The sequence below is a fragment of the Pinus tabuliformis genome, chromosome 2_1 (genome assembly GCF_031772625.1).
Source record: "Pinus tabuliformis cultivar Carrire ecotype Pingquan chromosome 2_1, CPIR1, whole genome shotgun sequence".
NCBI lineage: Eukaryota > Viridiplantae > Streptophyta > Pinopsida > Pinales > Pinaceae > Pinus > Pinus tabuliformis.
The window spans coordinates 40,841,228-40,853,994 of record NC_142299.1 but is presented as its reverse complement, the minus strand read 5'-3'; the positions used below and the strand labels follow the sequence as shown (position 1 = coordinate 40,853,994).

Genomic DNA, 12,767 nt, shown 5'->3' with positions numbered 1-12,767 from the left:
AAGCCATGGATGAAGAAATTGAAGCTATTGAAAAGAATAATACATGGGATTTGGTTTATTTGCCAAAGGATAAAGTTCTCATTGGTGTGAAATGGGTGTACAAGACAAGGTGAATGAGAAAGGTGAAATTGATAGATTTAAAGCAAGATTTGTTGCAAAATGATTCTCGCAACAACCAGGAATAGACTTTGGAGAAATGTTTTCTGTGGTAGCCAAATTGGATACTGTAAGAGCAATATTAGCCACAACAACTCATAACAAGTGGAAAGTATATCAGATGGATGTGAAATCAACCTTCTTGAATGGAATTCTATAAGAAGAAATTAATGTGTAGCAACCTCCAGGTTTAAAGAAGATAAAGTTTACACATTGAAGAGAGTGCTCTATGGACTCAAGCAAGTGCCTAGAGCTTGGTATAGCAGAATTGATAGCTACATGATCAAGAATGGATTTTGTAGAAGCAATAATGAGCCTACCTTGTACACAAAGGTAAATGAGCATGGACATATTTTGATTGTTTGCTTGTATGTTGATGACATCATTTTTATAGGCGACCTTGAGTTAGATAAATTTAAGGCAACCATGATGAAATAATTTGAGATGACAGATCTTGGTTTCATGAAATATTTTCTTGGAATAGAAGTTGAACAATTTGAAAAAGGAATTTTGTTTGTCAAAATAAATATGCAAGAGATTTGTTGAAAAGATTCTGGATGGAAAATTGTAAAGCTGCCCCTACGCCAGTTGCAACAGGGACAAGGTTAAGCAAGGATGATGAATGATTAGATGTCAATCCAACTCTATTCAAAAGATTGGTTGGCAACCTCATGTATCTCAAAGCTACAAGACCAGATATTATGCAAGGAGTGAGTTTGATTTCCATATTTATGGAGACTCCAAAAGACACATTGGAGAGTAGGGAAAAGAATTCTGAGATACATAAACGGAACTAGATATTTTGGCATAATTTATGCAAGCACAAAGAAGAAGGATTTGATTGGATATACATAAAATGATTTTGCAGGAAATTTGGATGATAGGAAGAGCACTTATGGTTAAGTGTTCCATCTTGGTTTAGGTGTGATTTCATAGGAGTCTAAGAAGCAACCTATTTTGACACTTTCATCAGTAGAAGCAGAATATGTAGCAACAATATCAACATCATGTCAAGGAGTATGGTTAAGAAGAGTATTGGATGAACTCACATAGAAACAACAAGGATCAACAACAATATATTGTGACAACAACTTAGTGATTGCACTATCCAAGAATAGTGTGTTTCATCAAAAGAGCAAGCATATTGATACTAGATATCATTTTATTAGAGAACTTTTGGGCAATGGAGAAGTTCATTTGAAGACTTGTAAATCGAGAGATCAATTCGCTGATATATTTACTAAGCCATTAGCAAAATATGTATTTGATTTTTACAGAAGAAATTTGGGTGTTGTAAGCCTAGGTGAGACATATACCAATAGGCATGTTTGAGTTCTCCTGAGTCATGTCTTATTTTAGCGGTCATAATTAAGGGGGAGTGTTAAAATAGCTAATTACTCCTGCCTGAAGAGTTGGCTAAATTTAGAGAGTCAATAAACTGAGTCAAGTTGAGTTAAGCTGTATTTTGAATAAAGTTGAATTTAGTGTGTGGTTGCATGTCAAATTATTTTAGGGGAGTCACTAATCAGAAAAAGGTTTAAATACCCCTCACTGGGTTCATTGTAATCATCAAGTTTTTTTGTGATCAATAGAAGAGCCGCAACTTGTGTTATTGTGTGTGAATTATTTGTGTTATTTTGTGCCTATCCTCCTCAACTTTTCCAACAAAAAAGAATCTCTGGTCTTGTCACAATGTCATAGTATTAGATGATGTTGATCATTTGGATCAACTTCGTGCGTTCATGCCAATTAAGTTTGTCCTTCACCCCAAGAGTTTGATTTTGGTTACTTCTTGTCACAAGGATGTTCTTATTAGTGCAGGGATAAAGGAATCATCTATTTACCATCTGACAAGACTAAATGGACTAGATTCAGAAGCACTTTTTTGCTGGCATGCCTTCTTCCAGACAAATCCACTACGAGAGTTTGTAAATTTTGTAGATATGGTTTTAAGGGAATGTTATGGATTTCCTTTACTATTGAAAGTGTTGGGGACTTTTTTTTGGGGGAACAACAAATATCTGACCGGGATGCTACATCTTTTTGACCAAACAATACTTGAGATAGAGATAAAGAAGAGCCTTTAAATAGTTTATGAGGGACTCTCTGATGAGGATAAACAAATAATTTTGGATATCAACCACTTTTTTATAGGAAAAAACAAGGATTCGACCATAGGAATATGGAACGGAAAAGGTTGGAATGGTTTACGGGGGTTTTTAACCCTTCAAATCAGGTTTATGGTGGAATTGGATGGTGAAAATAAGATAAAAATGCATGACCAACTTAGGGATTTGGCCAGATATGTTATGGAACAATATGGAATATATGGGCATTGGTCGCTTCGCCTTGAGAGTATTACATATGCAATAACACATAAGGTTGTAAGTGTTCCAATTATCTAGGCCTTTGTATTCGTGTCCAATTAAATTTCTGGATATTTTATTGAAATAAGTTGTGACACACAATGTTATTAATCTTCACTGCCTATTATAAAATAATAAATTGTGTATGGAATTACGATGACGCATCATCGGTCCACCCTGCCAGATGATTGGAAAGATATGCCCGTGTGTAGGCGTATGTTGAGGCATGTGCTTCTGGAGGGATTGTCTCTACTTGAGGCTGAAGGTGACAATGTAGAACATATATTGCAGATACCGGTGTTTCCAGGACGACTCTCATGGCTCCGCTGGAATGAGTGTCCCTGCCATGTCATGTCGTGCCCTCGTGGGTGCCATTGAAAATTAAGAGTTTTGGAAGTAACTAGGATGTAATTTAAAAAATTATGGAGGCAACGGAGGATGTGTTAATTTTCATATGAGTAGCATGATATCATCTCATATTTTTATAGAGCGGGTTATATTGATTTTTTCTTGATGTTATATTGATTTATCATAATTCAGTTGTCAAATTAATGGTGGAATAGTTATTATTGGTTGTTATCCTTGAATGTAGGTTAACTCATTATTGTTATTCAAGGAAAACCATACCACCTGGAATTACCCGTTGGTGCTATGTAAGTAGCAGGTTTTCACTTATGTCAAATGCTTGTGTCTTGAGCTATTACCTAGATGTCTCCTTACATCTAAGGAAGACGAACTCTTAACCTTGAGTTTTTTGTTTTGAAATTATTTTTATAGAACTAAGAAATGTTTTTAAAATGTTTGAAATTCCAAAACTTTAAAGTTTTTAATGATTTAAATAATAGATTACACTATTTATATATGGTTTAATTTATATATATATATATATAAAAGTGGAAAAAATAAAATATTATTTTTATATTTATATAATGAATTCAAATCGGTACTTCTCATCTAGATTTTAATGATTTGCTATTTATTAAGTTTTATGCAATGTACCGTCACTATAATAATCAATAATTTATATCCAAAGTTGAAAGTTGGATAATCAATAATTTATATCAATAATCAATGTTTTGAGCACTCCAACAATTTGATGAGTGAAAAATGAGGCAAGGGGTGTATATATGGAAAGGGTTGAACGTGCGGGTTTGGAGGTCAGGGGATCACAACCCAAGGGAGGTTACAGATCATAATCTCTAATAAATTGTGACGCAACGATTATGTGACTAAAGGGTTTAATGTTTTTGAAGGTCACAAGGTCGTAATTAAGGACAGGTCACAAGAGATAAGGTTAATAAATACACAACTATGCGACCTTGCAACTTGAGTTTAATGATCAGTACAAGTTGCAAGGTCCTTGGGTCGCTTAATTTATGAAATTCCGAGTAATGCAACCAAGCGAATATGCGACTTGGGGACTTGGGAATAATGGGGCATGATTGGCAGAGGTCGCAGGTCACATCTTTTAAGCTCCTAATATAGCTTCAAGATGTGACTTGCGACTTTATGGAAAAATTCAGGCTCCGACTTGCAGATTGAAAATTTTTCAAGTGCTAAAGGTGAACTTGACTCGGTGTTGAGGATATGAAACCTTGATACGATGCGAATGAGGGTGAGCGTTGTGTGAGAAGCGGGACTCCAAAATTTTGAAGTAGGTCAAATTTTGGGGTTGTTGCAGCGTCTACAACAGTTGGCGATTCATTGGTAGAACCTTAGAGTCTCTGCTCATCCTCGGTTTAGAGTGCAATCACCCCTTGCGAGTGTTTTGTTCCAAGCTCATGGGTCTCACTGACATCTCCAAGTTACCCTTAAGTGTTGATCAAAAGTACCTCACTATCTTGACTTAGCTCACCAAACACAACAACAAAGAGTGTTTCCAATGACTCAAAATGGGGGTTCGGATAATAGTGTATGGGCAGTGAAAGTTCGATATTGTAATTATAAATATCTGGTGTTGCTTTGCTTCTAGCAAGCCTAGACAATATCCCGACGAAGTTGTTACATCACCGCTCTATGCAGGAAGTATTTCTCAATACTTTACCCTTTATTTAACTTTGTTTTCTTATATGTTCATTGGCATTATTTATTAGGCATTCATTTTTCCAGGGGGAACAAGGGATCCCAATTTATTTTACGTGTAAAAGAGGTTGTTTCTGGTTTTTCAGAGACTTTATTATTTTTCCCGAAAATATGTCATCCATTATGGCTTCTCCTTCCCCCCTTTCGAGTCAGTGGGTGTAAAGAAATTTTTAAACTACAAGACCAAGTCAAGAGTGAGAGTCTTGATGTCAAAGATAGGGCGCCTTGGAGAATCAGGGTTCCCAACTAAGATAGGTCTTCACATCTCAGCTAGGTTGTGACTTTAGAGGTAGTTGAGAATAAGCATAGACAAGAGGCAAACATTTTAGCCATTGGTGTAGGGGTCACCTCAACTCTAGAGGAAATTCAATTCCGAGCGATGTTTAAGAGTTCACTGTAAAAATTTCTGAATCCACACATCAGAAACCCCTACTGCAATTACTAGTTTAACATCTCCTACTTGTTCTTTGCATTAACAAGTTATTTAATTACATAAATATCGATGTAAACACTATTGCAGCCTACACATACATATAGATCATGAACTGAAATAAATTGAAACAATCACACAAGGGACATCGTTATTTTTGGACAATCGTCCCCGGAAAAACCTAATTCGGGAAAACCGTGCAACATATAGAGGGTTTTTATTATTAAGAAAATTCTTGAATACAACTAGGGTGCCAGATATGGCTCACCCAACAGAGAAATACCTCATAGAAGTACCTCTCTCTGGAGACAGATATTTCGGCATATTCAGCGACTAGATGAATAAACCCCACAATGACTCGACTGTTCCTAATGCTGGACAACGATGGTTGCTCCAAGATTTGCGTTGGAATTGCGTCACTCCTTTAGGAGCTGTGTCACCCCCATAATGAGCCTCCCTTGCTTAGAAAGTCGATTTGTTGATCTGCTCTTTTTCCGCACAAATATCTCCAGCACTGCCTCTAAGGGCCTGCATCAGCCTCTATGGCTTCTGCGTCACCTGCATCAACCCCTACGGCTTCTACGTCACTTGCGTCAACCCCTACGGCCTCTACGACACCCTCTTTGGGACTGCGCTGGCCCTCCTGGCGCTGCTCTGCCTCTCTGCTATGTATTCTTCGGCCTTGGACAGAAATTCCCTTGCCGAACTGCCTCTCATTACAACTCAGATCACTAGCTTGATTTTCCCAGCAAACCTCGCCCAGAAAAATCAAACTCTTTGATCTCCTCGATGTATCTTTAACTGACCCTCAAGCATCCTCTTATACTTTTCCTGTTGACGAATCAACGGTCGAGATTAAGTCCTTAATCAACAGGTAATATTAAAACAAACTTGATCCTCGTCACTTAGAACATTCTCACCCATATTCTTATTAATACACATTAATATTTTTATTTTCCTAAGTTTAGACTTAGGAACCCATTAAAAATATTAATTATTTTAATAACTCCTCATCTCGGTGGAATTTCTCCAAACAATTTCTGGGACTTGGAGATCTCTTGTGTTCTAGCCCCTCCGCAAAATTTCAGAGCTAGAGCACATCTAATGCTACCCAAAATCAACACTCCCTTTTTAGCGAGGAATGTGCTCTAACAACACTGCACCATAGAAACGTTACACTGTTCCTCTGCATTGGTCCTCTGTGTTGCCGATGCTTGGCCTGATGCCCTTCGTCTATTGCACTGCTGCTACCTGTACCATTGCCCATGACTCTACCACTGCCACTACGACATCTGTACTGCAGCTCCCTCTCAAAAAGCTACCTCATGCTACCCATAGCACTGCCACAGCTAACTGCTGCACTACAACTCAGTTATTGAGAAGTCAGTAACTGACACTTCACCCAAACACTGACATCCTGGTCAGTATGGATGCCTCGTGATGCTGAAGCTACCTTTGCCGCTAGAATGTGCTGACCCTCTGCTACTACTGCACTACTGCAAGCTACTCTGTGCCTCTCACACTGCTGCAACCTCTACTGCGCTGCTATGGACTTTGGCACTGTAGCTTTGCCATTGTTGCTCCATTACACCTCACTCCAACTAACACCTATCACTTTTCTACTGTCATTAAGGGCTCCCGTAGCCGTATGTGATCCAAGAGTTTGGGCACCTCAAGGATCCTGCCCATATGTAGTCTTCTTGACTACAACTCCATGTCGCCCGACCTCTTCTCCAGAGGCACATGAGCACTCATGGCACAATCGTCATCATCGACGTCCTTATCCACCTTTGCTAGAGCAACCTTTGAGTGAGAAGCCTCTCCCTTGCCTTTCTTCCTGGGGCACTGAGTGGCATAATGTCCCAGTTCCCCAAAGTTGAAGCACCTGACCTTGGAGATGTCCTTCTTCTTCCTCTTTCGCTGCCCTTGCTGTCCCGCTGATGCGAGAGCTACATCTTCCTCCTCCTCCTTCTTGATTTGGGCTCCCTTGTCGTTACTCTCGACCTTGGTCAACCTCCTGAGCTCTTCTTGTCGAAGAGATGCCCACATCTCCTCCCAACTGGGGAGAGTTGCTCTGCCCAAAATGATTTGGACAAATGTCTCCCAGTCCTCGGTGACTACATTCAGGGTAGCCCTGACCATGAACTCTAGATCTAGTGTAGACCCCACGGAAGTCAGCTCGTCGTGAATCCCTTGCAACCTGAAAAGGAAGGAATCTATCTCCTCTCCTTTCTACATTTGATATTGTCTCAGCTGATTTTCTAATAACATCTTCCATTGCACGGAAGAGCCCTATTACAAGGTTGTCAGGGTCTCCCACATCTCCCTTGTTGTTTCCTTCTCAACAATATGTGGTACTACATGGTCCTTGACCCCGTCTAGGATCATGCATTTTGTCTTTGCCTGGGCCTCCTCATACTTCTTGGTTGCATCAACGTCAACCAGGACAACTAACTTTCAAGGCATAGTCCTTGATGCGATTTTTATCCAGGATTGCCAGGATCCTGGCCTTCCAGATGATAAAATTGGAAGCTCTTGTTGGAAATACTGAGGGGGGGGGGGGGTGAATCAGTGTTTCTTTTTAATTGTTCTTGTTATTACCAAAAGCATATATATATATATGGAACACAGAAATAGCTAGCTGGAATTAATGTTGTTATTAACACAAACAGTGCAATGAAATGAATACAATATATATATATATATATATATATATATATTGGTTGCAATTAGTTGCCAAGCTCCAACTTAGACTTCAGTGAGGCTCCAACCTCTAGAGCACCAACTCTGTCTTGCAATAGTTCTGCACTTAGGAGCACCAACTCCCAATAATTTCAATTCTATTCAGTTTTGAGGCTCCAACCTCTTGGGCTCCAACCCAAACCTAGTATAAACTGTTTCGCTACATTTTTTTGCTCCCACGCCTGCTGAGCTTCTGCTTTTCTCCTGTTCTCCTGCTTTTCTAGCCTCTCCTACCTCTTTCCTGTTCTTCGGCTTCCTCTCTCTCTGATTATGCATCCACACACACACATTTCCTTGTTTTTCCTGCTTTATGTATCCCCGATGCCTCTGACCATTCGTTTCCACTTGCCACCGCCTCTTTGGCTTCCACCTTGGTCGCTGTAGTTTCCTCTGCCTTGCTTGATCCTTCGGCTTCCCTCCTTCGTTGCTGTGGTTTCCTCTGCACTGTTCGAGTTCACCGACACTCCAGGGACACGTAAATTCATTAGAGCGGTCCATAAATACACAGTGAAATCATGTTTCATGTTAAACTGTAACAACGCTCCTTGTTGCAATAATTACAGTCAATCACAGGACTTTGTCGTTTTATGGACGTGCCACGTCCCAATTGCAATCGCAATCGGCTTTAGTTCAGCCTCTTGAACTATCGGGAGCATTCCTTAATGTATTTTTGCCTCCAAACCCCGCGCAAGGCAAATATTCAAATACACAGGAAATATGAGAAAAACAGGCAAAAACGTTAAAGGGTGGACTTCAAGAATTATTACACCTGCATCTATACTGTATCGGGTCTGCAGTGTAATCACAATCGGCACTTGTAGGAGGACAGCCCTTTGTGTATCATTACGATGGGCAGATGTGATACATTATTAACCCATAGCACAATGTTGTAGCAGGTCCGTGTATATATGTATCGCAATCGGGGTTTTGGGGTGATGGCACATAACCGAACCGCTGATTAACATATCACCGATATATATATATATATATATATATATATATATATATATATATATATATATATATATATATATATATATATATATATATATAGATATATATATATCGCTGTCGAGGGTTTGGGGTGATGGCACATAGCCGAACTGCCGATTAACATATCGCCGATATATATATATATATATGTCGCTGTCAAGGGTTTGGGGTGATGGCACATAGCCGAACCGCGGATTAACTTATCGCCGATGTATATATATATATATATATATATATATATATGCCCGCTTTGATAGTGTATTCCAATGCAATTGTGATTTCTGCCTCCAATAATGTAAATGGCATATATATGTGAGTTTCACCTCCGATAGTGTATTCTGCGCACACATATATAAACTTTTGCCTTTCCGCTCCTCTCTATGCTCTGCTCCTTTAACTCTTCTGCTCTTCATTGGCTGGCATACTTACTCCTGATATGGCTCCGACAGCTCCTGATAGTATAAATGCATCCATATATGCTCTTCGATAGCTCTGTTTGCTCCGTTTGCTCCTTTGTTTGCTCTGTTTGCTTCTCCCGACGGCTTTGTTTGCTTCCCCCGATGGCTTTGTTTGCTCCCTCTGATGGCTCCGTTTGCTTCCTCTGGCTCCTATTTGCTCCCTCCGATGGCTCTGTTTGTTGCCTCTGGCTCCTCGAACATTTCCATATTGACATCAATGACAATCTATGTCAACAACTCTGTCCAATATGTCCTGATCCCTCAACCCGTTCATTGCCATCTCTGCTAAAAAATAGAACTGGTTCTCTTCTCCCTCTCCTATCGTCAATCTAGCAAGACTTGGATTTGGATTCCTTGGGCGCAAGAAACCCTCTCAGGAACATCTCCTCTCTAGACTCCCTCTGAGTCCTGATTTCTCTCTTGGAAATCCTCCGGCCAACTGTCGAATCACTTCTCTCCAATCCTCCTTTGCTGCTGCAACCTGGATCTAGATTCCTTGGCTAGAAATATGTCAAGGCAATAATTCCCTCTACCTTGGTTCAATCTCCTTAGACATTGTTCTGCACCAACAGAAACAGTGTCCCACTAGCTCCTTAAATCGAAAATATGCTCATCTTCCTTAGCCTCGACAACTTGAAGAATATGAGCCCTTCAGGCTCTATGTAATCACTACGTGGGCTGGATCAACTCCTCTTGGCCAACTGCATCAATCCTTCCTGGCTCAGAAAGATGATGTGGCTCTGCGTGAGCCTGACCTGCCCCCCTCTGCCTCTGCACTACCCTTGACGGATGACGCAACTATTGTGTCGACTCCTCCCAGCTACTGCACCACCCTCACCTGGCTCAAAGTGTTAACACAGGCACTGCGTGAGCCTCTGTGTCACCTCTTCTGCACTGCGTCACTCCCTCTACGTCTTCGGCTCTGGAACAACGCTGTCACTCAGGACAAATTCTTTTCTTCTACAAATTCTCTGGATTTCTTGGTTGGTGTATTCAGTCGCCTATGATCTGCAATCCCTTTGATACCATGTGAAAATTTCTGAATCCACACATCAGAAACCCCTACTACAATTTTTGGTTTAACATCTCTTGCTTTGTTTTTGCATTAACAAGTTATTTAATTACATAAATATCGATGTAAACACTATTGCAGCCTACACATACATACCTATTATGAACTGAAATAAACCGAGACAATCACACAAGGGACATCGTTATTTTTGGTCAATTGTCCCTTGAAAAACCCAATTCGGGAAAACTGGTGCAACATATAGAGGGTTTGTATTATTAAGCAGATTCTTGAATACAACTAGGGTGCCAGATATGGCTCACCCAACAGAGAAAAATCCTGGTTGAAGTACCTCTCTCTGGAGACAGATATTCTGGCAAATTCAGCAACTAGATGATCAAACCCCACAGTGACCCAGCTGTTCCTAGTGCTGAACAACATTGGTTGCTCCAAGCTCTGTGCTGGAACTGGGTCACCCCCATAGTGAGCCTCCCTTGCTCAGAAAGTTGATTTTCTAATCTGCTCCTTCTCTGCCCCATAGAATCTCTCCAACGCTTCTGCTAAGGGCCTACGTCAACCTCTATGGCTTTTGCATCACCCGCGTTAGCCCCTACGGCCTTTGCGTCAGCTCTTATGACCTCTACGTCACCCTCTCTAGGACTACGCTATCTCTCCCGACGCTGCTCTACATCTCTACTATGTATTCTTCGGCCATGGATGAAAATTCCCTTGCCGAATTGCCCCTCATTGCAACTTAGATCACTAGCTCCATTTTCTTAGCAAAACCTCGCCCCAGAAAAATCAAACTCTTTAATCTCTTCGGTGTATCTCCAACTGACCCTCAAGCCTCCTCTTATAGTTTTCTTGTTGACGAATCAACGACCGAGATTAAGTCCTTAATCAACGACTAAGATTAAAACAGAGACTTAATCCTCGTCACTTAGAACATTCTCACCCATATTCTTATTAACACACATTAATATTTTTATTTTCCTAAGTTTAGACTTAGGAACCCATTACAAATATTAATTATTTTAATAGCTCCTCATCCGAGTGGAATTTCTCCAAATGATTGCTGGGCCTTGGAGATCTCATGTGTTTTAGCCCCCCCACAAAATTTTGGAGCTAGAGCACATCCGATGCTACCCAAAATCAACATTTTCTATTTAGGCTAAAGTTATTATTCGTGAACTAGGGTATCATGATGGAGATGATATGAAGGAAATCCAAAACTGAAATGCAAAATGCGATAATGGGATTAAGAGCTGAAGGTATAATTGAAAAGAAAGATATATACAGGGATGAGGGAGAAGCTACAGGAATTGCTAGGTAAAGTAAAATTTGAGGTCTTGGCCATTTAAGGGGTTCAATCCTCCCCTCTAGGGTTTGTAAATGATAGGTATGTTGGCCAAGATTTTTAAACTTGAAAGGGTCCAATCCACAAGGCTTGAAATTTAGTGTGCTTGCCTTTGTCCTCGTGGGATTTATCCCATTTTAGGATTAGATCACCTATGGTAAATTCATTGTTCCTTGTGGATTCATTATTGAACAACCTCTTCATTCAGTTTTGCTGTACGAAAAACTTCTCTCTAGCCTTTTATATCTTTTTCTCAAGTCTATGTAATGTATCAATTCAATTTTTCATGGTAGGACAAGGTGTACCTCGAGACTCTTGTGATAACTAGAGCACTGGTAGGTACAAGTTTTGCAGCAAGATTGCTTCTTTCCCATACACTAGCAAATAAGGGGAAGTCCCCAAAGATGGTTTAGGGGTGACACGGTCGACCCATAGGGCATGGGTCAAGGCATTGTACCAATTTATTTGTTGTGACAACAAGGTTTTCTTGATAATACATATTAGGTTCTTATTAGTGGACTACTAAGTTGCTGCCTTGGGGTTCTTAATTAGCTGAATGTTTCAAAACAATACCATTTTTCAAAGAAAAATCAGACAATTTGAATAACAAAAAATAAGTAGAATTATAAAAAACAAGGGAAGTAGGAACACTGAAGTTGGTTATGATGTTATGGTTAATGAAACAAATTACCTCTTGGTCATTGATTTGACATAAAGGCACAACTTCTACCCATATTGTAAAGTAATTTGTGGTTGTGACTATGTACATGTGTTGTTTTGATGAATGTGGCATAATTTCCCCAATGACATCCAGTCCCCACTACTAAAAAGGTTCTTTGACTGCTATAGACTAGAGTGGTGCAACCAATTTTGATTCCCTTTCGGTGCACATATTCATAGGCATCCTTAAATAGGGTAAGCCAATAGAAACTGACCCTCATGATTTTATGTGTTGTAGTATCATTGACATAATTCCCACCCGTTGGCCCATCATGTCGCTCCTTCAACACCTTTTGGGCTTCTTCGGATTCTAAACATTTGAGCAATATGACATTGTGGTGTTTACGAAATAGATTAAAACTAGCTGATAAGATGCAGCCTTAAGATTTATAGCTCTTTTCTACTTCACAAACAAGGCAAGAGACAAGGTTCCTTGTTCTAAATACTGCTTCAG

At 40.0% G+C, this 12,767-nt stretch overlaps 1 protein-coding gene across 1 annotated transcript in view; it reads left to right on the top strand.

The window, feature by feature from the left end:
- Positions 1-12,767, top strand: part of LOC149198671 (uncharacterized) — a 153,592-nt gene that overhangs the window by 65,190 nt on the left and 75,635 nt on the right. The gene's annotated exons all lie outside the window — the stretch shown is intronic.